A 27,359-nucleotide genomic window follows, 5' to 3' on the forward strand; every position below is an offset into this window, starting at 1 on the left:
AAGTTCTTACAAATATCTGCATTGCTATAGTAATGACCAATGTTACTAAATATTTTCCTGATTTCAGGAAAATATGAAAATACAAATATTTTAACAGTTAACATATGGAAATCTTAATCACCTAAAATGGATATCTTAGTTAGCTTATCCATAAGCATATTTAAAAAAATCAAAGTAATCATCATAAAGTCTGTTTGTACAGTATGTTTCATAAACCAAATTAAAATTAAAGCAAGGAAGGAAAAAACCTATAGATACAGATATCGGGGTGTCATCAATCCTAATTATTAAACATTATCTTAAATATCATTTTATTAACTATAAAAACTGTGTGCATCCTCAAAACATCAAGTAAAAAGTTATTAGAAATATCAACTTTGCTATAGTAGTGACCTATATTACTAGATATTTTCAAATTTTTGATTTCAGGAATTTATTTTATCTAATATTACTATAACTGCCTATAGTTTCTTTTTTTTACCATTTTTTTGTTGTAAAATATAACATATATACACAAGGAAAAAATCAATAATTTTCAAAGCACACTTCAACAAGCAGCTACAGAACAATTTCCGGGGTTTGTCATGGGCTACTATGCCCTCATCTCAGATTTTTCCATTCAGCTGCTCCAAAATACTGGCGAGTTTATCAGAGTTGTAATAACAGAATCATACAGCATCTGTTCTTTTGTGTCTGACTTATTTCACTCAGCATTATGTCCTCAAGGTTCATCCACATTGTTGTATGCTTCAGGGCATCATTTTGTCTAAACGTCGTATAATATTCCATCATAAGTATATACCACATTTTGTTTATTCACCCATCTGTTGATGGGCACCTGGATTGTTTCCATCTGTTGACAATTGTGAATAGTGCTGCTATGAACATCAGTGTGCAAATGTCTGTTCATGTCACTGCCCTCAGCTCTTCTGGATATATACCAAGTATTGGTATTGCCAGGTCACAGGGCAACTCAATATCTAGTTTTCTGAGGAATCAGCAAACTGACTTCCACAGCGGCTGAACCATTTTACATTCCCACCAATAGTGAATAAGTGTTCTTATTTCTCTGCACCCTCTCCAAAACTTACAGTTTCTTGTTTGTTTAATAGCAGCCATTCTTACAGGTGTGAGGTGATAGCTCACTGTCACTTAATTTGCATTTCCCTTATAGTCAATGAAGATGAGCGGCTCGTCATGTGCTTTTAGCCATTATATTTGCTCTGCAGAAAAGTGTCCATTCATTTCCTCTGCCCATTTTATAATTGGTTTGTTTGTTCTTTTGTAGTTGAGCGCTATAATTTCTTTATGTACATAGGATATCAAGTGTTTATCTGCTATGCGGTTTGCAAATATTTTCTCCCGTTGAGTTGGCTGCCTCTTCACCTTTTTAACCAAGTCCTTTGAGGCACAGAGACTCTTGATCTTAAGGAGTTCCCGTTTGTCTATTTTTTTCTTTCACAACTTGTGCTTTAGGTGTAAAATTTAAGAAGCTACCTCTTATTACTAGATCCTGAAGATGTTTTCCTACATGTTTTTCTACAAGTTTTATGGTACAGGCTATTACATTTAGGTCTTTGATCCATTTTGAAATAATTTTTGTAAAGGTTGTAAGGTAGGGGTCTTCTTTCATTCTTTTGGCTATTGAAATCAAATTCTCCCATGCCCATTTATGAAAAAGACTATTCTGTCCCAATTCAGTGGATTTGGGGACCTTATTGAAAATCAAATGTCCATAAATCTGGTGGTCAATCTCTGTACTCTCTATTCTATTCCACTGATCAGTCCTTCTATCTTTGTGCCAGTACCATGCTGTTTTAGCCACTGTGGCTTTATAGGAAGCTTTCAAGTCAGGAAGTGATAGACCTCCAGGTTCACTCTTCTTTTTTAGGATATCTTTAGCTATTCAAGTTCTCTTTCCTTTCCATATAATTTGATAACCAGTTTTTCCATGTCTTCAAAGTAGGCTGTTGGGATATTTATTGGTATTGCATTGAATCTGTAGATCAGTTTGGGTAGGATTGACATCTTGACGATATTCAACTTTCCTATCCATGAACATGGAATATCTTTCCATCCATTTGGTCATTTTGTAGTTCTTTTACCAATTTTTTTTTGTAATTTTCTGCATATAAATTCTGTAAATTTCTGCATTGAAATTCCTGAGTAGCCTTATTCCTGGATACCCAATTCTTCTGGTTACTATTCTAAATGGAATGCTTTCCTTAGTTGTCACCTGAGATAGGTCATTGCTTGTGCATATTAATCTTGATTCCTGCCATTTTGTTGAATTTGTTTATTAGCTCAAGCAGTTTTGCTGTAGATTTCTCAGGGTTTGCTAAGTATAGGAAATGTCTTCACAAATAATGAAAGTTTTACTTCTTCCTTTCTTATTTGGAAAACTTTTATTTCTTTCTCCTGTCTAATTGCTCCAGCTTCTACTTCTAATAGTGTTGAATGATAGTGGTGGCAATGGGCATCCTTGTCCCATACCTGATCTCAAGGGGAATGCTTTCAATTTCTCATCATTAAATATGATGCTGGCTATGGGTTTTGCATATGTGCCTTTATGATATTGAGAAACTTTCCTCTGATACTTAACTTTTGAAATCTGTTTATCAGAAAATGATGGTGGATTGTGTTGAATGCTTTTACAGTGTCAATCAATATGATCATGTGATTTTTCCCTTTCAATTTGTTAATATGCTGCATTACATTATTTGATTTTCTTATGTTGAACCACCTTTGCATTCCTGGTATGAATCCCACTTGATCATGATGTATAATTCTTTTAATGTGGCTTTAGATACAATTTACTAGTATTTTGTTAAGAATTTTTGCATCTATGTTCATTAGGGAGATTGGTCTGTAGTTTCCAGTTCTTGTATCATCTTTACCGAATTTTGGTATTACAGTGATGTTAGCTTCATAAAATGAGTTAGGTAACATTCCTATTTCTTCAATATCTTGGATGACTTTGAGCAGATTGATGTTAGTTCTTCTGAAATCTTTGATACAGTTCTCTTGTGAAGTCATCTGGTTCTGGGCTTTTTTTGTGGAAAGATTTTTAATGACTGATTGGATCTCTTGTAATTGGTCTGTTGAAATCTATTTCCTCACAAGTCAATATAAGTAATTCATGTGTTTCTAGGAATTTGTCCATTTCATCTAAGTTGTCTAGTTTGTAGCCACATAGCTGTTTATAATATTCTCTTACTGTTTTTTAAATTCATCATGATCTGTGGTAACAATCCCCCTCTCATTTCTGCTTTTGTTTATTTGTGTCCTCTCTCTTTTTCCCTGTGTTAGTCTAGTGAGGAGGCCATCAAGTTTACTAATTTTTTTAAAGAACCAACTTTTAGTTTTGTTGATTCTTCTGATTGTTTTATTGTTCTCCAGTTCATTTCTTTCTGCTTTAGTCTTTATTATTTATCCTCTTTTATTTGCTTTGTGTGTGCTGTTCCTTCTCTAAATTCTAAATTTGCTCCTTTTGTTTTTTAATATAGACATTTAAGGCAATGAATTTCCCCCTCAGCACTGCCTTTTCTGGATCTCATAAGTTTTCATATGTTGTATTCTTATTATCAATCATCTCCAGATATTTACCAATTTCTCCAGCAACATCTTCCTTGACCCACTGATTATTTAAGAATGTGTTGTTTAATCTCCATATATTTCTGAAAGTTCTGGTTCTTTGGTGATTATTAATTTCCTACTTTATTCCATTGTGATCACAGAAAGTGCTTTGGATAATTTCAAGCTTATTAAATTTATAGAAACTCAGTTTATGTCCCAGTATATGAAATATCCTGGAGAACATTCCATGTACAGTAGAGAAGAATGTGTACTGGTCTAAGATGAACTCCTTTTTTAATTCTATCCATCATCTCTTCAACTGCTTGCCTCTTCAGGTCTGTGACTTCTTCAGTTGTTTCTTGTTGAGCTGCCTTTTCTTTCTTAGCACCACTTGCCACTGGGGTGGGATCGTTTCCGGATCATGGACATGAGGGATCGGATCCGGTTGGGAGGTGGAGGCGGGAGTGGTGGTGGAGGAGGAGGAGGCGGAGGCACAGAATTCTCAGACGTTTCTGGAGCTCATCAACCGAATGCTTTAAATTTCTTGCTTTCTCCTCAGAATTCTGATACTTCGATTCCAATTCCTTTTTATCTTCCTCTAGAAGCTCCAGTTGCTGCTTGAGGTTGTGAATCTCCTTGTGGAGTGTTTCATTTTCTTAACTGCTCTTCTAATTCTTTGACCTTTTGTTGATGCTGAATTCTTTCTTCTTCAAGTAGCTGGGTGAGTTTTGCATTTTCATCTAAAGCTTTCAAAAGCTGCTGGTCAGGGGCAGAGCTCTGTAGCAGAAGGTGGCTTTGTCTTTTTAGCTTGTTTTGTTCAATGAACATCTCTTGTGCAAATGACTCTGCTTTCTTCCGAAGGCCTTTTTCCAATTCCAGGTTTACTTGCATTTCCTCATACTCTTCTACTGCTAGCATGGACACTCTATTGCACTTTTCTAAAACTTTTCTCTGTTCCAGAACTTCTGCATTTAAAACAGCTTTTTCTTGCTTAAGTTTATTTACTTCTTCAATTACTTCTACAAGTTTGCCCTTGAGATTTTCTAGTTCAATGGCTAACTTCTTCTTTTCCTCCTGAACAGATACAATTTGATCTCGAAGTTCTTTGATTTGCTTCTGACACTGTACGAGACACAAGTTTCGGTAGCACCCTCTGTGTCTGTAACTGAATCTTTATCATCAATATTTATCTCTTCAGTTATCACATCTGGTCCCAGCTTGGCCATGTACAACATGCTGATTCTTTTCAATGTTTTATTTTCTTTATTTAGCTTTGTTGCCAAAGCTTCAGCACTTTCTCGACAAGTCTTCTCTATTTCAAGATGGTTCTGCATAAAATTAACTTCCTCTATAACCATGTGAGAAATTTTCTGAAATTCCTCCAGTTTTTTAACAGCTTCATCTCGTTCTTGCCTTATTTTGTCACACTTCTCCTTTGTTTTCTGGTTCTCTGCTCTAAGGTCTTCATATTCGCCTATTGAGTCATTTTCCAGCTGAAGCACCATTTTCAGACTTGCTCAAAGTCAAGACTATTAAGTCTATCGCCTTGCTCCTTCAGACTGGTGATGAGCTGCAGCTGCTTCTCCTCGACTGAGCTGTTCATTTTGGCGGGTGGGGCCAGGAAAAGAAGGAAAGGAGGGAGAGGAGAAGGGTATACAGGGGGAGGGGTAAGAAAAAGCAAGATGCCTGTGGCGTGCGGCTTCACTACCCGGAAGTTGGATTTGCTCCCGCTCCTCCTCCTCCCCCTCCTCCTCCTCCTCCTCCTCCTCCTCCTCCTCCTCCCCCTCCTCCCCCTCCCCCTCCTCCCCCTCCTCCCCCTCCTCCTCCTCCTCCTCCTCCCCCTCCTCCCCCTCCTCCTCCTCCTCCTCCTCCCCCTCCTCCCCCTCCTCCCCCTCCCCCTCCTCCCCCTCCTCCCCCTCCTCCTCCTCCTCCTCCTCCTCCTCCTCCTCCTCCTCCTCCTCCTCCCCTTCCCTCCCCCTCCTCCCGGCATGGAGCGCGCAAGCACATAGATCTTTTTCCATCCTTTCACTTTCAACTAACTGTGTCCTTGAGTCTGTGACTCATCTCTTGTAAACAGCATACAGATGGATTATGCTTTTTGAGCCATTCTGTCAGTCTTCGTATCCTTTAATTGGTGAGTTTAAACCATTAACATTCAAAGTAATCATTGTAAAGGCAGTTCTCGACTCTACCACCTTATTCTTTAGTTTTTATTTGTCAGATTTGTATATTATTTTCCTTCTCTCTCTCTTTTCCTTTAAATTACCTTTACTCATATTCTTCAATTCTGTGCCCTCCTGTAGACTTCCCTTTCCTGTCTTATCAGTATTTTTTTTAATCAACTGACAGGGCTCCCTTAAGTATTTCTTATAGGGCTGGAGTCTTGATGACTAGTTCTCTCAGTCTTTCTTTGCCTTTGAAGATTTTAACCTCTCCCTCAATTTTGAAGGATAACGTCATTGATTAAAGAATTCTTGTTTGAAAGCCTTTCTCACTTAGGATCTTGAAAATATCATACCACTTTCCTGGACCATGAACCTAAAATAAAATCATACCACTGCCTTCTTGCTTCCATGGTGCCTGTTGAGTAGTCTGAAGTCAGTCGTATGCATTTTCCCATGTATGTAGTAGATTGCTTTTCTCGTGGTGCTTTCAGGACTTTCTGCTTCTCTCCCCATCTGGCAGTCTGATTAGTATGTGTCTCAGAGTGGGCCTGTTTGGGTTTATTGTACTTGGAGTTCACTGGGCCTCTTTGATTTGTATATTTGTGTCTTTTATAAGGGTTGCAAAGTTTTCTCCAATTATATCTTTAACTAACTTCCCAACCCTTTACTCTTCTCTTCTCTTCTCCTTTGGAACACCAAGAATTCTTACATCTGTGCACCTCTTATCCATCATTTCCCTAAGATCCAGTTGCACTTTTTCTATCTTTCTTGCCATTTGTTCTTTTGCGCACTCTAGTTCTGTTGTCCTACCTTCTAGCTCACTTATTCTTCTTTCTGCTTCTTTGAATCCGCTATCATATGTCTCCAGTGTATTTTTTATTTGGTCTACTGTATCTTTCATTTCTGTGAGACTTGCCATTTTTCTATTTAACCTCTTGAATTCTTTTTATGCTCTTCTAGTGCTTTCCAGATATCCTCTATTTCTTTATAAATGTCCTTGAGTAGTTTGTTCCATATTCTGTGTCCCCTCTGGAATTTTTGTTTGGTCATTTGGCTGGGCCATTTCTGCTTGGATCTTCATGTGCTTTGTGATTTTCTTTTGTGTTTGGGGCATTTGACTATCTTGATAGGGTATTTTGCAAGTTGGTTTCCTTCACTCTTCTAAAGTTTTGTGTTTACTTAGTTTTTACTGGATGTCTCCTTTTGCACTTTCTTTATTGGTTATTCTCTGCCAAATCAAGGTCCAGATCTCATGTAGGGGATACAATTCAATATAAGGGTCTATTATAAGCTAGGCTGGGGTGCACTGGTACTCCAGTGGCAGAATGGCTGCCCACCTCACAAGAGACCCAGGCTCAACTCCCAGCCTCTGCATACATGCAAAAAAAAACAAAAAAAGAAAGAAAGAAAACAGAGATAATAATAATAAAGTAAAATAATAATATAATAAAAATGTGAACCACAAAACAAGAACCACAGCAAAATACCCCTCAACAGTCGTAGGCATCAGAATCAAAAGGAGACACTCCAGGGCATACTGAGAATGAAGCTGAGTTGATGCCCACTAGAGGGAGAAAAAACTTAAGATAAAAAAAGAATAATAATACAAACAAATGAAATGGAATAATAAGAAAAAATGTGAAATTAAAAAAATAGAAAATAAATAATAAAAATGTAATAATATGAAATATCTATACAATTTTTTAATAATGAAAAAGACAATTATATTACTGATAAAAATCTTTTTTTCTTTTGTTTTTGTTTCATTTCTTTTTCTATTCTCTTTTTATTTCTTTTTCTGAATTAATGCAAATGTTCTAAGAAATGATGAATATGCAACTAAGTGATGATATTGGGAATTACTGATTATATATGTTATGTTTTATTTGGTTTGTTAATTTTTTTAATTAATAAATAAATTGAAAAAAATTAAAACAATCCAAAGCAGGAAGGACCACTAATGATCCAGAAATTTCAGGAATGATATCTTGGGTCACACCAACAAGCAAGGTACCACAGCCAGTGGGGGTTCTTTCTAAGATTAAAGGGAATATGGGATGTATAGTAGAAGAATACAGTTATAAATGTAATCTATGAGCACTAGTTGCAGAAATGTGGGTTATAATGGTTATGAGTATTTCTCAGGGTTTTGTTATCTGTTCATGTGGATACATAAAGCAAATATATTTGTTTTCTCCGTTAAAAAAAAATTGTATAAAAAGAATATGTTTTGGGTTCGTTTTCCGGTGCCTGCCCATGCGAAGAAAAAAGAATGTGTTTCAAAAGGGGAGGAAATAAAGAAACGTTAAGAAGAAAAAAATAAAAATAATAAAATTAAAGACCTAGGCAGATACGGAGTTAGCTTGCCTGCACTTACCCCTTCTCCCCAGAAGGTGGCGACTATGTAGCTCCTCCCTCAGCCCCGTCCCCCCTTGCTGGAGGCGGGGTGGGGCTGGTCTCCCAAGGGAACTGGGGAGCCGACCAGCACAGGAGGGATCAGCAGATCCGCAGCTCTGGCGGGCCTGCCAGACACTTTGACCAAAGGCTGGCTATTCCCTCACTCCCCCCACCCCGAGGCCAACCCGGTGATGGACGACTGTCCGCCTTCTGGCTTCCCGACGGACCCTGGCCACCGCAACCACGTGGGGAGGTTTCCCCAGCTGGCAGCTGCGCAGGCTGGAGCGGAGGAGGGTCGCCACCCTTCAATGCACCTACCTGATGCATCGCAGCCCACCTGGTGGGATCCCGGTCACCTGACCCACCCGCTCTCCCCCGTCTGCTGATGCTCTCCTCCCCAAAACTACCTAAAGACCCTCCTAGTTTACTTACACCGTGGGACCTGCAGTCTTGGGCATTTTCTCCCCGTCTCCTGTCTTGTTTCATGGAGCAAGAGTGAACTCGCTCCACTCTCTTCAATTGATTTTATCTGGAGTTAAGTACGGGTCCAATTTCATTTTATTTGCATGTAGGTATACTATTGTCCCAGCACAGTATTTTTTTACAATGTTTTTGTTTTTAATTTACGTTTTTACAATGTTTTTTTTAATTTAAAAAATAACATTTAAAAAACAAAAAATACAAAAAATAAAAATAACATATATACAAAGCAAATAAGGAAAGGGTAATAATTTTCAAAGCACACGTCAACAAGTAGTTACAGAACAGATTTCAGGGTTTGTTAGGTTACCATTCCCCTATTTCAGATATTTCCTTTTAGCTGCTGCTCCAAAACACTGGAGGCTGGAAGGAGAAAGAATATTAACAAAATGATTCAGCAGCATACTTGTTTGTTAAATCCTATTTTCTCTGTTATACCTCCTCCTTCTCCTTTGATCCTTTCTCCAATCTAGAGGGGTCTTTAGGCTACGACCGTTCTGAGTTTTTCAGGTTGAGAAGGGGTATCAACACTAAAGGGTAGGGGGACATAATCTATCAATAATCGAAGAGAGGCTTGTCCCCCCTGAGTTTCAGGATTTATTTGAACTAGGGACCCTCTGAGAATTATAGGTTCCAGGAAAACAAATTCAGTGCATGAATCTTTTATCAAGTCTCAATTCAAGCCCTAGGTGTTTTTAAGAGTCAACGGGAGTGATATTGGTTGGAGTTTAGCAAATCATGGCAATCAGCACTATCTAAATGAAGCTTATCCAATAGTGTCCTCCAGTATAGACTTCTGACTCTATCTGATCTCTCTTCAGCACTGATGCCTCATTTTATTAACCTTCTTTTCCCCCGTTGGTTGTAGAAGATGTTGTCGATCCTTTGGTGTCAGGGCCAGATTCATTCCTGAGAGTCATACCCCACATTGTCAGGGAGACTTTCACCCCTGAATGTCATGTCCCACGTAGAGGAGAAGGGTGATGATCTTCCTTGCAGAGTTGGGCTTACAGAAAGAGAGAGAGGCCAGTTCTGAGCAACAAAAGAGGCTTCCTGGAAGCAACTCCCAGGACTTGTTATGGATAGTCTTAGCTTCTCCCCTACAGAAATAAATTTCATAAGCACAAGCCTCAAAATCCAGGGCTGGAGGGTACATGGGTGGTTCAGTGGTAGAATACTCGCCTTCCATGTGGGAGACCTGGGTTTAAGTCCCAGACCATGCACCTAGAAAAAACAAAAAAGATCAGGGTTTGGCCTAGTTTCTTGGGAGTCCCCAATGGTTGAGAAGGTGCCCAGTGTTTCCCAGAAAATTAAAGTTCTTGACATAATAGACCTTTGCCTTTGGTCTAATATAGTAGGTGAGGTCTAGAATACATACACTGATCATCATTTACCCTGTATTGTTTTACCCTAGTCCCAGTCAGACTGGCTTCATTTTAACTCTAATTGAAGCCTGAGCCTTTTTTTTTTCTTTCTTTTTTGTTACTTTAACTGTTATTGTATGTAGCTATGTTAACTTTCAGGGCTGCAGCTCTCCATTTCTGGGTCTTAGGTGTCACAGAGTTATTCAACCTTCCAAGGAAATACCAGGTGATACACGCACAGCTCAGTGTCTCAGAATCCAGAGACACATCCACAACTTCAGCCTGAGTGTGGCGACTGTGAATGCTTACAATCCAGGCTCCACCTTTCTCATGAATATCTTCTGAAAGAGACCTTAGCACATTTGCTCTCTTGTTTCTGGCTTACTTTGCACAACACACTGTCCCCAAGGTTCATTCAGTTTGTTGCATGCCTCTTGACAGTCTTTATTTTTGTAGCCACCCTATATTCCATCATATAACTGTATCAGTTTCGGAAAGCTGCATACTAAGACTCCCACCAGGAGGATGGGCTTGTCAGTGTTTCTCGTAATCCTATTCATTTTCTTAACGTATTTTATCATAAAATGTATATACAAAGCAAAGAAAGAAAAAAGCAATAATTTTTCAAGCACACTTCAAAACAAGTAGTTACAGAACAGATCCCAGTGTTTGTCATTGGCTAATATTCCACCATCTCAGATTTTCCTCCCTGCTGCTCGTAGATACTTGAGGCTAGAAGAAATACTAATATGGTGATTCAGCAGCCATACTCATTTGCCAAATCCCATTCTCTTTGTAATACCCCCTCCTTACCTTTGCATTATTCTCCTAATCTATAGGGATCTTTAGGTAATGACTGTTCTGACTTCTTCATGTTGAGAAGAGATATCAACACTAAAGGTTAGGGGGATGTGATTAATTGATAATCTTGGAAAGTATGGTTCCTCTGGGTTTCAGGATTTATCTGACTTAGGAACTCTCCGGGTATTATATGTTCTAGGTAGGCAAACCTAATGCATGAAAACTTTATAGAGTCTCATTTTTCAAGCCCTCGGTGTTTTCAAGAGCCAACAGGAGTGATGCTGATTGGGGTTCAGCAAACCATGTCAATTAATACTATCTAGCTGAAGTCTGCATAAGAGCCACCTCCAGAACAGCCTCTCAACTCTACTCTATCTCTCCAGGCCCCTGATGCCTTATTTTATTACACTCCTTTCCTCCCCTTGGTTTGGAAGGCATTGTTAATCCCTCAGTGCCAGGACCAGACTCATCCCTGGGAGCCATACCCCACACCGCCAGGGAGACCTTCACCCCTGAATGTCATGTCCCATGCAGGGTAGGAGGGCAACGACCTTCTTTGCAGTGTCAGACCTAGAGAGAGAGGCCACATCTGGGCAGCAAATAAGCTTCCTGGAAACAACTTCCAGGCCTCACCATGGGCAGTCTTAGCTTCTCCCCCAAGAAACAAGTTTCAAAAGGGCAAGTCTCAAAATCAAGGGCCTGGACCATTTTCCTATGAGTCCCCAATGGCTGAGAGGGTACCCGGGGCTTCCCAGATGGGAAAGTTCAATAGTTTTGTGTATATATATATTTCCCCTTCAAGGGACTCCACCAACATTTCTTTCTTAACAACCACCACAGCCTGAGATGTTCCCTGGCCCTACCCCAAGCTACACAGAACTACAAGGCCTCATTCCCACTCTCATCCCCAGGAGTCTGTCCAAATGAACTGCCCAGATGGGCCAATCTAGAGTATGCATTACAGAAAATCCAGGTTCCAGACACAATAAACCTCTCTGCCCTCGGCCCCACACAGTGTGAAAGTCTAGAGCACACACACTCTCATCCTGCACCCTGTGCCCTGATTGCTCCACATAGCTCAGGGGCTCAGCATCAAGAAATACATTCACAACTTGAGACTAAGTGTGGCTGCTACAAGGGCTTACAGTCTCGGCTGCAACCTCCCAACAAATATTTTCTGAAAGAGACCTTAGCCCATTTGTCCTTTTGTTTCTGGCTTATTTCACACAACACACTGTCCCTAAGGTCCATTCAGTTCATTGTGTGCCTCTCGACATCTTTCTTTTTCATAGCCACCTCATATTGATATATATAAGTGTATCAGAGCTCATCACTCTGCTTCTCAGTCCCTCCATCCACCGGGCACCATGAAATGTCCAAAATGAACAAACCATGGCCTACAGTGTCCTCACTTGGCTGTACAATCAGCAGCACGCCCAATTGTAGGCAGTTTTCATTGGTTTTTGTCAGCGTCGGAACAGAGGAATCATGCAGTATCTATGCTTTGTTTCTGACTTCTGTCACTCAACATGTGATCTTCTTCAGTTTTGCTGTCAAACTACAGGCTCTATTGTTAGGTGCCTGTGAGTTCAAAGCATTTTTACTGCCTTACAGGACTCTTCTTCCCATCAGGAAGAAATATAATTTTTATCATTTTCAGTGATTCTTAAGTAAATAATGTTTTTTAAATGTCACCAATATAACTGTGCCAACTCTATTTTGGCTACCATTTGCTATCAAATCCTTCTCAATACTTTATTTTGAAATATGTACCTATTGTAAATATCAAATAGCTGAATTCTTTTGTAGCTCCATTCTGAAAATTTCTGTGATAAAATGTGAGTTTCAGGGTTTTGCATTTATTGTTACTGCTGATCTATTTGGACCTATTCATACTATTTTATTTTGTGTGTTTTTATTCAGTATTTTCTTTTATTTTTCCCTTCTTTCGTTATTTTGTATAGCTTAAGCTTTTCCTATGTTTGATGAAAAAATGTCTTCAGGTACCAGAGGGAAAAAAGGCCAATTTAAACGGTATAAAGAAATTGTCGTGTGTTTGGTGTTAAGCAGTTCCTGGTGCTGGCTCAGCAGTATGACAACGTCAGGGTCAGTGTGTCTGAGATTCTCTAGGCCTTTACCCACACCAGTTGCCTCAAGAGCACAGGATGGCTGCTGCACCTCTAGGCACCATGGCCCCATACAAGGCAGGAAAAGATAAAGATGGTATATTAGCAGGGTTCTCTAGACGAACAGAATCAGCAGGAGATATCTGTAAATATAAAATTTATAAAATTTTATAAATTAAAAAACTTTTTAATAAAATTTATTTTTAAAATTATGCAACCACAGGGACATACAGTCCAAGATCCAATGGGCTGGTCACAAGCTGGCAGCTCTAGTGAATACCCTCAATGAACTTTCAGGAGAGGCTGGCTGGCTGAAGCAGAAGGAGTGATTGTCTTTCTGAAGCCTCCTTAAAAGCCTTCCAGTGATTAGATTAAGTATTACTCATTGCAGAAGATACTCCCCTGTGGATGTAGCCAACGTGGTCATGACTTAAGTCCATGAAATGTCCTCATAGCAACAGGCAGGCCAGTGATTGCCCAACCAGACAACCGGACACCACCACCTGGCCAAGTTGACACATGAACCTGACCATCACAGATGGGGAAACGGCAAAAGACTCTAGGGTCTTGAGATGAATCAAGTCCTTCCTCTTCAAAGGAAACTGTTTCCCAACAATGTCTATGTATCTCCTCCTCCACATCAGTTGGCAGAAGTAGGTAACAAAGAGATCACCTTTGATCAGTGTTCTAGTTTGCTAGCCGCCGGAATGCAATATATCAGAAATGGAATGGCTTTTAAAAAGGGGGATTTAATAAGTTGCTAGTTTACAGTTCTAAGGCAGAGAAAATGTCCCAGTTAAAGCAAGTTTATAGAAATGTCCAATCAAAGGCATCCAGGGAAAGATACCTTGGTTCAAGAAGGCCAACGAAGTTCAGGGCTTCTCTCTCAACTGGAAGGGCACATGGCAAACACGGTGTCATCTGCTAGCTTTCTCTTCTGGCTTCCGGTTTCATGAAGCAACCCGGGTGGCGTTTTCCTTCTTCATCTCCAAAGATCACTGGCTCGTGGACTCTCTGCTTCATGGTACGGCAGCATTCTCTGCTCTCTCCAAATCTCTCATTCTCCAAAATGTTTCCTCTTTTATAGGACTCCAGAAACTTATCAAGATGCACCCAAATGGGTGGAGACGTCATCACCTAATCCATCTTAACAACCACTCTTGATTAAATCACATCTCCAGGGAGATGATCTGATTACAGTTTCAAACATACAGTATTGAATAGGGGTTATTCTGCCTTTACAAAATGGGATTTTGATTAAAACATGGCTTTTCTAGGGGACATACATCCTTTCAAACCAGCAAAATCAGCCACTGGAATGTGGTTAAGGAGAAGTGATTTGACGGGGGCTGGCTAAAATACATAAATGGTATCTCCAATTAATTTAGTTTGGTTGTGATACATTCTAATTTTCATTGTTTTAATGGTTACTCATAAATTTTGAAAATGCAAATATACTCTCTAATGAGTCTAAAGTTGATGAGAATTTTATTTTCCTGTTGAAAAAGAGGAGGAGTTTAATGTGATTTATCTTTCCTCTTAAAGATTTTTGTCCAAAATAGAGCTCCCATAATGTGATCTACTTTTGGATACAAAATTACACCATGTAAAATCGTAGCCATATGTTTCATTGTGCATAGTGGAAGAACCTTCTGATACTTCTGGAGAGCTGTGTTGGAGATTCTGGCATCCTGGTCTCAATATGCATATGCAGAGTCGATGCCAAGCGATGAAGGTGTCGGGTGTGGTGATTCTACTAGAACAGTCCCATGATGTGGCTCACATTTCTCCTGACTCCATTTCATAAAGACGCATTACCTTTGGACCGTGGCTTTCATATCTTCTTCCCTGGACATCTAAAAGGTATGTGAGCCACCTAATAGCAGTAAGTAAATCTACTTCTGCTTCATCTCACTAGAAGGGCTTCTGTTTTCTACAAGTGACAACCTTGGCCAATATGGTGATCGCCACATATAGAATTGCAGTAATTACCAGTTCATCAAAGAAATAAGAATCGAAAACTGGTTGTCTGACTTGTTTGGACCAATACCAATGAAAATATGATTTTCACTAGAGAATAGGATAGTGATACACTGTGATTTACACTGGCATAATAGTTATGGAATTACCACCTGTATTTACCTGATATGAAGGGTCCATAGGACTGAGCAACTAATTCTACAAACCATAAAAAAAGGGGATCAGAGATCCCAAAGGTTCCAAGCATGTAGTTTGGTCTCTTCTAACTGCACCAAAGAGCTTGAAGAAACTTCTTAAATTCTTGGCACAACATTCAAATGGAGATCCAAGGGGATTCTGTGATGAACTAACAAATAATCTTCTATTTCTGATAGCCAGCAGGGCTGACACAGTCAAAAATTAAATGCAATCTTTGACCCTTGGGGTTTGGGAAATGATATCACATTCTGAATTCTTAGTCTTGCCAGGAATATCATGATTTGACATATTGATTGAAAAGAATGAAACACCTCAAATTGGAAAGGAGATTCTTGAATCCCTGAAGACAATAGAGCCTCTTTCAACAACAAAAGTCACCTCTGCCACCCATCTGATGACGCTCTTCGATAGTGAATATTATAATGAACTGACCTAAAGCAATGAGGAGACCCTGGAAAGGACAGCTGCTTCTCCCTGCCCCACCCTAATTCTTCTCCATTGATTTAAATTCATAACCATAGTCAGATCCAAGCATAACTAAGAGAGAAAATTATAAAGTTAAATTCCAGAGAAGAAGGGTTACACTAAAAGTAATCAGAAAACTGAATTTAATCTTACCAGAAAAAAAAGAGCAATATATGTGAAAAATACCTCTAGGGAGAGAGGAACATAACTAGAGGGAAACTGCATATACTGGGATGGGTGCACCCGCCAGAGATTCTGGATCCCTTGGACTAGTTCAAGCAGCCTAGGGTAGTTCAATCATTTGTGCTCATTTAAAATGTGACTCAGTGATGGACAAACTAAATGAGATTAGATGCCAGAAACTCCTTGGTATTGTTAAAGAAAGGGATCAAAAAATGATGGGGGCAGGGTTGACCAAGGGTAACTCAGTGGTAGAATTCTTGCCTACCATGCAGGAGAACTGGGTTCAATTCCCGAACCCTACACTTCCCCATGTCACTCAACATCCCCTTCCTCACTGAAATAAAATAAACAACTCCTTTATCAGATGGGTCCCTGGGCCAGATAAGTCCTGAAACCTAGAGGGCCCAGCCTTTCCAGAACATGAACTAGTTTCATCTCCCTACCCTATAGTATTGACAGCCCTTCCAACATGAAAAAATTAGAATGGCCATTGCCCAAATACCCCTAAGGAGTGGGTTAGAAAGATCAAAAATGATTATTAAAAAAAATGATTGTAAAGTTATACAGAGAACTTAGGGGTTAACAAATGAATACATTGGTGAATCATTAAATTGATATTTCTTTTTGTCTCTTAGACTAAAAGAATATCTTAGAGCAGCTAGAAGTAAAAAGCTAAAATTGTGGGATTGTAATCCATGTCAAACTCTGATATCTGTTCTACAACTAATTGTTGTGCTATGCTTTGAAATTTATTGCTTTTATATATATGCTATTTTCAAAAACAAAGAAAAAGAAAGCCGATTTTGATGATAAAAAAATATTTATTCTTTCTAGATTTGTATATTCTGGAACAGTTAAAAGGAAAACTCTGAAAGAATAGTTGGTAGCCCACGATAAGCTCTGGGATCTGTCCTGTGACTATTGTTGAAGAGTGCTCTGAAAATTATTGCTTTTTTCTTTCTATGCTTTGTACATATGTTATATTATACAATTTTAAAAGTTTAAAAAATTATGGAGGCAGGGATCTTGAAATAGATGTGCATGAGCCTCCAGTTCTCCCTCCCTGTTTCTCTCATGAGGAAACTGAAGATACCCTCCTCCATATACTGAGAAACATTGATTTTTTTTTTTTTACATGGGTAAGCACCGGGAGGAACATTGATTTTTAAGGAGCAACTGCATCTATGAAACACTCTGGGTGACTGCTCTCTCCAGGACTCTCAGGGTACTGAAGATGCCCAGATATCAGTGGGGTGATAGGAAGGGAAAAGAAGCTGAGACACAGGCACTTTTGTTTCCATAACAAGCATCAGGGGTAATTCATGCGGAACACAGGAAAGAACAGGGAAAAAAATCAGAATTCTTTTCAGAATTATACCTGATCATCTGAAAAAAAATCATTATTTGAACCTTTTATTCTTTTTTCTAATTCAAATATTACTATCCATACTTTCATCCTATCTTCTAATTCCCCATTATCTCATAAGCTCTTTCCCTTCATGAATGTGCTCCAAATAATCCATAATTATATCAAATTATATATCTGCTTCTTTATATTACCAAAATAAATTATAGAAATACGAAAAACAAACTTACAAATAAAGCAAAATTATTTTAAAAGTTAGAAGAACACTGAAATATTGAGCTAATAAGCTTAAACTACATAATAATAGAACACATAAATTTTTTACAGCAAATTTAAAATTGTCAAATTATCAAAGGACAGATATGCATATGTGAGAGATGGTGTGAGTACGTGTGTCAAATCATCCTATGCAGATCTGAAAATGAAATTCAATACAGAAGAGTTAGAAGACTTCTCTTTCCAGTCATGGCAGAGGAGCTAGTTTTAAATTTGTTCTTCCACTGTAAACAAGCTAGACAAATCATACACCAACAGTTTTTGCAGCAACTGGATGCAAACTATCATCCTTTGGGGAACAGAAGCCCAGCATCTGAGGTGACCCACAATTTGAACCAGCTTTATCCCTAAAAAAGGTTTATCTAACAACCATGCAAGAAAATGAAGTCCAGGCTGAGATAATCAATCTTACTGTGCAAAAGAAATAGAGGTGACATTCAGGGCTGCTAACATGACCAGAATTTGGGAGACAGAGTGCTGTAGAGGAGGGAGCTAAAGAGATTAACCCCCAACATCTGCACTTGTAAGGTGTATGTGCTCAAGGTGATACTCCAAGAAGCCCATCAGAGAACAGCTTCTGGGGGCTGCAGCTCTAGGTGGAGATTTTACAGGCTGCACAGTGCTGGGATGTTAAGAGTTTTAGCTCAGCCAGAGGAAACAACCTGGGCTTTCAAATAAAACAGCAGTGAGGTGAGGTTCTAAGAGTTAAGGACCATTTTCTTGAAGTAAGAAACAAACTGAGCTAGACCAGCCTTAACAAAGTCTACAATCAGCCTCAACACAATCTAAGTAACTTTTCTCTAATTTAACTAAGGGTGAGTCTTCAGCAATTGATGGTTGCCAAAACAAACATAAACAATCTGTGGAAAAGTAGAACATAATCCAGAGCCTTCACGGCACCTCATCCACTATGTCTGGCATGCAAAAAAGAACAAACATGTAACCAATAGAGATAAAACAATCAACAGAAGCAGACCCTGACATGAGCTGTGTATTGAAGTCAAAAATACCCTAGGACTAACCGTAATTATTATGTAAAAGAAAGAAGATGGGGAAAATGGATGAAAAGATGGGAAATTCCATCTCCTAATTATAATCTATGAAGCAGAGTTCAAATGGACATTCTGGAAAACTCATCCATTCTCTAGGTTTTAAATATCACTTATATGGCCTCATCTGCCAAATCTATTTCTCCAGCTCAGATTTCTAAACCCCACACTTAAATGTTCAAATGTCAATTCAACAATCTCACTTGCATTTCAAATATTTCAAAATTGTCTTAAACGAATGCCTGTGATGTTCCATCCTCATATACTGATCCTCCCAGAGCCTTCCCCATATCTAATCCATCTTTCGATTCGTATACTTTGAAATTCTGTGTGCCCTCCTTGCCTCTCACTTCAACATCAAATTCAATCCATTAGGAAATCCTAAAAAATCCACCTTCAAACTATAACCAGAATTCACTCACTACCCACTCTCTTCACCATTCACACCCCAGTCAAAGCAACCGTTATCTCTAGTTGGAACACTGTACTAATTTCCTATTTCCTTGTTTGCCCCTTGCCTCTTCTTTTTGTTCACAGAACTGCAGCCAGAATGATCCTTTTAAAAGAGCAGCCATACAAATCCGTCTTCTGCTCAGCACTGTCTTGTAACTCCTCATCTCACCCAGGGTAAAGTAAAAACTCCACAATGTTCCAGGCCCACATGATCTGCCCATATGTTTTAATTTCCTAGCTGGTTAAAAAAAAAATACTATTCAATGGGTTTACTTGAACAATGGTAAGTTATTGATTCCAGTTTTGAGGTGAGAAGAAGTTCAAAAACAAAAGGTCAGCCAGGCAATGCTTTCTTTCTGAGGACTCTAGTCTCTCGGACTGGCTCCTGGAGAACCGTGGTCTTTGGGTTTTCTGTGACCTGGTAATGCACATGGTGCCTCTCCTGCCTTCCCTCTCCATCTGACTTTCACTCTGCCTATCAAGGATTCCCGTAATCTGGATGAAAGCACAGCCTGATTCAGTGGAACCACACCTTGAGTGGAGTCGCATCTTGAAGAGACCCTAGTTACAATGGGTCCACACCCACCAGAACACAACCCAGACCAAGTACACACTCGGGTGCACAGTTCAGTCCAATTCACCCTACTCTCACCTCACCTGCTGCAGCCATACCGGCCTCCTCACACTTCCAGGAACAAAAAGATTCACTCCTGCCCACTGTATTTGCACTGTATGCTGCCCTGTCTGGAAAGACCTTCCTCCTGACATTTTCAGAGCTAATTCTTGCATGCCCTTCCCATCTTTCCTCAAAGGCCACCTTTAGGATGAGCCTGCATGGACCACCCTATCAAGCCATCTTCCTTCCCACCTCCCTCCTAAAAACACCAACACTCTGGGTCATCCTCCCCATGGCACCTACCACCTTCTAAATAAACACATTCCTTTTTTTCTAAACTTATATTCTGTCTCTTCCATATAGTTTGTAACTCCGCACTAGAACTGATGTTCCACAAAGACAGCTGTCTATCCTTACTTTCAGTTTACTCATGTATCCCAGAGGCAAAAATACTGTGTGAAGCCAGTATTCATCCAACACCAGTTGAATACTGTACACTGTAGACCTCCTCCTTATTCTAGAGAAAGTACCTTTATTAATGTAGCCTCAAAACAAATTCTCTCTTGAGGCAGCTGTGGTAGATTGAGGCTGTACGTACCTTAGAAAGACATGTTCTTAAATTTCTTCCATTCCTGTGAGTGTGGACCCATTGTAGGCAGGATCTTCAGTTAATGTGTGACCCATCTCATTGAGGATGGGACTTAATCCTCCTACTGGAGTCATTTATGGACAGAATGAATGCAGAGAGCGAGAGAGACACAGCCACAGAAGCAGAGGTACCATTGCATTCAGAAGCTGAATGCATTCAAAAAGCTGAAGAATGACACAGAAGAAGAATGACCACAGTCCTCTAAGAAAACGAAGAATCAGCAATAAACACACCCACCATGAGATCCGAGACCAGACCCAGGCCTGAGCGGGGGCTGACCCGGCCACACCAAGCCCTCGTGGCCCACGGTCCTGCAGACGGGACGAGGCCCAGGCAACGTCTGAGCCCCTGTGACCACAGTCTGAGCCCCTGTGACCTCGTCCTACTGAAGGGACGAGGACGAGGGGCAGTGAGGATTACCCCCTGGGTCAGGGCCAGGACCCCCGAGGGCAGCAGGAGGAGGGCTCTCAGGGCAGCAGGAGGAGGGCTCGCGGCGCCATGGCCGGGGTCCCCAGGTCTGGAGAGGATCTGAGTCCCGGCGGGTCCGCGGGGACTTAATAACCGGGAGCCGCGGGGACGCTGATTGGCTTCTCCAGGAGCCGGAGCCGCAATGGGAGTGAGCCCTGGGGCCGCGTCACGAGTGTCCGGGCAGGAGGACCTGACACAGGTTGTGAGAGGGAAAGTGAAACTCGGGGAGATGGGGGATCCCCAGCGCTCGGCCTCCCGACCTCACACACCAACCTCGGGGTCCCCGGGACCTGGACCAGCCCTGACCCTCTCCCCCCTGCACCGAGCACTCTGTCTCCCGGAGTCCTTTCCTCCTCTCTCCTTCCCGGAATCCCGCCCCCTGAGCCTCATTCCCTGCCTCCCACCCTCACCTCTCCCCAGGGATTGTCCTAACAAAACTGACCCCATCGAATTGGATGCCAGAGACGGAACTCGCCCTACCAGGGAAGGTGGGGAACCCGGGTTCTCTCTTTAAACCTGCAGAGGCTGTTCCTGAGGAACCAGATGGAGATTCCCATAGAGACCGGGTTCCTTTTGGTTAACTACAAAGAGAGCAACATAATCTTAAGAACATCTGAATGATCAAGAATCTTCTGGGAGTGACGTCATCAGCATTGCCTTGTAAACAGCTACTGAAAATCCCCAGGGATTCAAGGACAAAAGGACAATTCTGAATTTTTCAGAGCTCTGGAGGAAGATACAGACTGGAGAAGATCTCTCCATATGCCAAATTGAAGAGATACAAATACCAGGAAAACACCCTACCTGGAGCAGACAGTCCTCTTGCCTCCCCCTCACTGGTTCTCTCACCAGCAGGGGAGCAGCACAGAAAAGCAGCTGTGATCCCTTCCACTGGGAACACAGGATATAAACGCTCTCACAGCTAAGACAGATCCTATTCTTGTGAGGTGTGGGCGATGCGGGAGGACATCTCAAGACCAAGTTCAGTGAGAAATAAAGAGTCTGAGAAAACATGGATACAGTCTGTATTTCCAGCTCTGAGTCTGAAAGCCCTCCCTCATCCCTGAAGGAAACAGCAGCTGAAGGTCTGAACCCTGCCTGGTGGTTGGCCAAATACTGGGTAGATGGAAGTGTCCTATGCCACAAGTAAAGTGGGGATTAGTCCCATATTGAACCAGATTTTTTTTTCTGTAATTGAGTCTTATCAGGAACACTGAATATAATAATCTGTATGAAATATCTATTAAGCACGATGTCTTTACACAGAAACGTACATAAAAGAAGGCTATGTACTAGTTACAAGAATGTGACAAGAGGCTGAGAGGAACTTACCTCTATGTTTCTCCTAGGACCAGCGGTTCAGTGTTCACTAATTCAGTGTTTGCAGAGACTTTGTAGTCTCTATTGCAAATAACAAGAATCAACTGTATGTTCCCATCATCTCCATCCACATCTGCTATTCTTAATAAAGAAAGCCTTCCTCCAGGGAAGCTGAGTCCAGTTTCCCACCTTGGTTGGAGAGAGGATGACAAGCCTTCCTGTAAAAGGGAAAATTCTAGGCTTCTCTGCAGCAGCTAGAAAATCAAGTGACGGTGCATAATTTCTGACCTATTAATACAGTGATACTGTCATTTGTAAGAATACGGCCCCATGAATATATCACGGGCTCACGTCAATTTGGTTAGCAACTCCTCTTTCATTAGGAGAGGTGACTAGGAAGGAGGCAGGACCTCTCAAATACTATGCTTTGAGCCCAGTTAACCACATTAGAGCCTTCGGGGCCACACAAATGCAAAAGCGTGAGAGACATTTTTTGTTTGTTTTATAGTAATTGCTAAGCTATATTGTTAAACTGAGGAGAACTTTCAGTAGACGTCACGCTTTCAAAAGAAAACGTTACAAGGCACCAGGTGTGAGGGAAGTGTCTTGGACTATTCAGACCAGCTCAGCTGTCACTGAATGCGATCCGGCTAACCCAGCTGATGCTAGGTGGGGCAGACTCGCCCAGCCAAGCCGTCTGTGTTCTTCACCCACAGGATCATGAGATAGAAAACAGTGGTTGCTTTAAGTCACAAGCTTTGCTATAATTTGTTATGTAGTAATAGGTAATGGTAAGAACCATATACTATGTACCACCTGTACCTTTCTTGTAGTTGGTATTCAGTACTTACTGGTAACGCTTTTCCATTTTATCTTTCCCCTTATTTTCTGAGTTCATATTTGATTTCCTGATAAAGTTAGCGGACTCAAATTTCATTTTTTGATAAAACATTGGATTTACTTACGATTAAATTATGTAATTAAATTAATTACAGGTACTGCTCTTGGCCTTGGAAGTAATTGGAATCATTCTTCACTTCTTAAATTGTTCAACGAGATCTGACCAGCATCTGAGATTTTTGTATTTTAATTAGCCAGAAGCTTGGGAAATTGATTAACTTTAGAAAGCCTTTTGTTTCAGCAGTGAAAACATATTAATTCATGTCTAAGGAATGAGAATGGTATTCATTAGAACAGTTGGTTGTTATGGCTAAATTCTGGTCACACCAACTGACTTTTGCATTAGACTCTAGAAAAATCCCAGAACCTACCTCTCTATTGACTGTAATTTAACATCTGTTTTGTTGTATTAACTTCACCCTGGCTTCAACTAATTTTTTCCATCCTCCTTTTTCTAGCCCTAATTTCTTCATGTAAAAGAATAAAAAATTAGTTGTTGTAGGTTGGTTTTTTTTTTTAAATAAGCTGTCTTAAAAGCTTTTTGGAATGAGATAGGATATACAGAATATTTAGAAATCTTTCAAGATCTTAGGGTATTTTAAGGCCCTTCTTTCATTAGCACACCCTAATATATCAGCACTTTCTACAGTTTTGTAATGCTTTTCATTTGAGGAGTAAAGGTATTTTCTGTTAGTCATTAAGTTTTAAAATAGTTCCAGCAAGTGAACTGAGTTTAATGGCAGGCCAGTCACTAAAATCTTTCTCAACTGAGTTGCTTTGCTTAAAAGGCATTGTAAACACATATTGATTATTTAAATATCCAGGTATTTGTAGAAGGCTAGCGACATTGAGCTAAATACTTAAAAGATTTCTTTCTGGATAATTTTCTACCTTCTGACCTTTGTATTTTTAGATACTATTTTAGATACGATTCTTTATTTACTATTCTTTTTTAGGGTTGAGGATTTGAAAATGTTTGTTATGATCACATTTAAGATGAAAAAGCTATACATACTACCAGTGTTTATTTAGGTTTTAACTACTTATATCAATACAGGTTACTTTAAGTGTTTTTTTTTTGGGGGGGGGGGTGCAAGGTTCAAGACTTGAACCTGCATCTCCCAAATGGAAGGCGAGCATTCTACCACTGAACCACTGCACATCCTTTAGGTGCTTTTTTAATTGAATAATATCTATCAGTGGATTTCACTGAATGATGTAAATATATAACAAAATAAATTTTTAAATGAATCACTGGAGACAAAATTCAAAGGCACAAATATAAAAGTATAACACTCAAAAGACATATCATGAAGGCCTAAGATGGGTTATTGATAAGAGCTAGACATAAAATTTAGGCCATATTGAACCAGATTTTGGCAGGTAAAGTGAGAGCACAAGAAATAAGAAATCGTGCGACAGTCCACCTCCTCGACATAGCAGAAAATACAAGGAAATTGAAGGGCATTTTCAGATACTCTCCAGAAAATATATCTGAACAACTGAACTGGTCTAGACCTCCTATACAGGAATCTGCCATTGTGTTGGCTGAAAAATATAGGCAACCCAATTGCTAAAGCAGTGACCTAAAACAAACACAGGTCTTTTGGTCCAGTGAAAAACAGAGCACCACAGGGGTTTTCAGTCTTTCTTCTCCCCTCAGACAAAATGAAAGAATTCACACTGGAGAAAACCATACATAGGTAATCAATGTGGAAAAACCTTCACTCAGTATAATCATCTTCAACCTCATGTGGGAAGTCATGCTGGAGAGAAAGCCTATCAATGTCATAAATGTTGGAAAGCCTTCAGACTTTGTTCTACCCACAGACAAAATGAGAGAATGCACACAGGAGGGAAACCCTTTGAATGTCATCAGTGTGGGAAAGGCTTCAGTCAATGTTCTCATCTTCAATATGAGAAATCACACTGGAAACCCTGTGAATGTCAACCGTGCAGGAAAACCTTCAGTCAACCTTCTCACCTTCTACAACATGAGAGAAGTCACACTGAAGAGAAGTCTTATGAATGTGACAGATGTGGGAAAGCCTACAGTCTTTGTTGTACCCTTAGACAATGAGAAAATCATGCAAATGAAATCCTCTTAATGTCACCTAGGTGGAAAAGCCTTCAGGGGTTACTCTTATTTTAGATGAGCTTAGAGTGCACACACTGCAGAGAAACTCTATGAATGCCACACATGTGGGAAAGCCTTCATTGATATGTCTTCAGACAACATGGGAGAATTCACAATGGAGACAGCGTGTATGAATGCCATCTTATGAGCAAAACTTCTCATTTCTTCTTTAAATAAAATGAGGGGGCTCCAAAGGAATGAATGCCTAGATCTGAAATTATCATACACTGTCATTCAGTGAAGCACAATCTTTGAGGTATTAAAAATGGTATTATGTAGATGAGGGGATCCAGAGGTTTAGAAAGATGGGAATATTAGAGTAGGTTTACCATGGAAGACCTGCTCACACTACCCAGGAGTATCCAGTGGACACATCTTTCATCAGAACCTTCAGAAATAAAATTTGAAACTATCACCATCATCCCTGAAAAGCTCTGTAGTTGCCCTTCTCTGTAGGTCAGATATTATTGTGGAAACTGCTGTCACTGAGTGGAATTCTTAAACTCAATGGGGATGATCAGATCTTGAGTTGGCTGAAGCCATGTGGTGTTAGTTAATCACCATAGAAAAGGTGGACATGGCCACCATCACAGACAGCAGACTCAAAGCAGCAGTCAAGATAATCTGACACACAGAGACTTGCGGCATTGGCTAGTAGATCATGGGTACCTAGAAGTAAAATAGATGGTCTACTAAATTCTTGTTTGAGCTGTAGAAGCAGATTTCTAGGCCAAGTGAACAGAAGTCTAACTTGAATTTCAAAAACAGGGAATCATGACACCTTAATCAGTTTCCAGACTTGAGACAGTTTTCAGACAGAGAGCCCCTTAAATAAGAGAAGGGCCCGATATCCAAGGCAAAGGACCCTTTTACACTGCCCAAAATTTACACTGTTAACCTTCCTCCCCGCCTTCCCCAAGGAGACATATGGCCTTTCACCAGGTGACTGTGCACTGGGGAAAAGAAAATGATCAGATATTTCAGAGATTATTAGACACTGGCTCAGAAGTGACACTAATTCCAAGAGACCCAAAACATCACACTGGTCCACCAGTCAGAGTAGTAGCAGCTTCTGGAACTCAGGTGATTGACAGAGTTTTAACTCAAGTGCATTACAGGGGGTCCCTAGACCCATTCTGTGGTCATTTCCCCAGTTACAAAATGCATAATTGGAATCAACATACTCAGCAACTGGCAGAATTTCCACACTGGTTTTCTGACTCATGGAGTGAGGGCTATTATGGTGGGAAAGGTCAGGTGGAAGCCACTAGAACTGCCTCTACTTGGCAAAATAGTGAATAAGAATCAATACCAAATTCCTTGGGGGATTACAGAGATTAGTGCCACTCTTTAGGACTTGAAGGATGCAGGGGTCGTGATTCCCACCACATCCCCATTCGACTCTCGTATTTGGCCAGTGCAGAAAACAGATGGGACTTGGTGGTTGACCATGGATTATCATAAACATAACCAGGTGGTGACTCCAATTGCAGCTGTTGTTCCAGATGTGGTATCATCGCTTGAGCAAATAACACACTGCCTGGTATCTGGTATGCAGCTATTGATCTGACAAATGCTCTTTTCTCAATAGCTGTCAGTAAAGGCTAACAGAAATAGTTTGCATTCAGTTGGCAAAGTCAGCAGTATACCTCCACTGTCCTGCATCAGGGGTGTATCAACTCTCCAGCCCTATGTCACAATCTGCAGGGAACTTGAATGTTTCTCCCTCATCCAAGACATCACACTTGTCCATTATATTGATGTTATCATGCTGATTGGACCTAAGTAACAAATACTCCAGACTTATTCATAAGGGATCTACAGGTCAGGGGATGGGAGATAAACCCAACAAAATACAAGAGTCTCCCACCTCTGTGAAATTTCTAGGTGCCCAGTGGTGAGGGGCATGTCAAGATATCACTTCTAAGATGATGGATAAGCTGTTGCATTTGCCCCTCCTATGACCAAAACAAGAGGCACAATGCCCAGTTGGCCTCTTGGATTTGAGAGACAACATATTCCTTATTTGGGTGTACTACTACAGTCCATTTACCACATGACAAAAAAAGCTGCCAGTTTTGAGTGGGGACTAGAACAAAAGGAGGCTCTATGACGGGTCCTGGCTGCTTTGCAAGCTTCTTTGTCACTTCGGCCATATGATCCAGCAGATCCAATGGTGATGAAGTGTCAGTGGCAAATAGGAATGCTGTCTGGAGACTTTGGCCGGCCCCTATAGGAGAATCACAACACAGACCCTTAGGATCTTGGAGCAAAGCTTTGCCATCTTCTGAAGATAACTACTCTCCTTTTGGGAAGCAACTGCTTCTAGGCCTTACTAGAGGCTGAATACCTAACTATGGGCCACCAAGTTACCATAAGACCTGAGTTGC

The 27,359-nt window shown here is 40.4% G+C and overlaps 1 protein-coding gene and 1 pseudogene across 2 annotated transcripts in view; both read right to left on the reverse strand.

Moving 5' to 3' along the window:
- LOC143684375 (putative HLA class I histocompatibility antigen, alpha chain H) overlaps positions 1-27,359 on the reverse strand; it is a 269,739-nt gene that overhangs the window by 233,611 nt on the left and 8,769 nt on the right. The gene's annotated exons all lie outside the window — the stretch shown is intronic.
- LOC143683212 (shootin-1 pseudogene) lies at positions 3,786-5,266 on the reverse strand (annotated as a pseudogene).

Source organism: Tamandua tetradactyla, chromosome 5 (genome assembly GCF_023851605.1).
Source record: "Tamandua tetradactyla isolate mTamTet1 chromosome 5, mTamTet1.pri, whole genome shotgun sequence".
Lineage (NCBI taxonomy): Eukaryota > Metazoa > Chordata > Mammalia > Pilosa > Myrmecophagidae > Tamandua > Tamandua tetradactyla.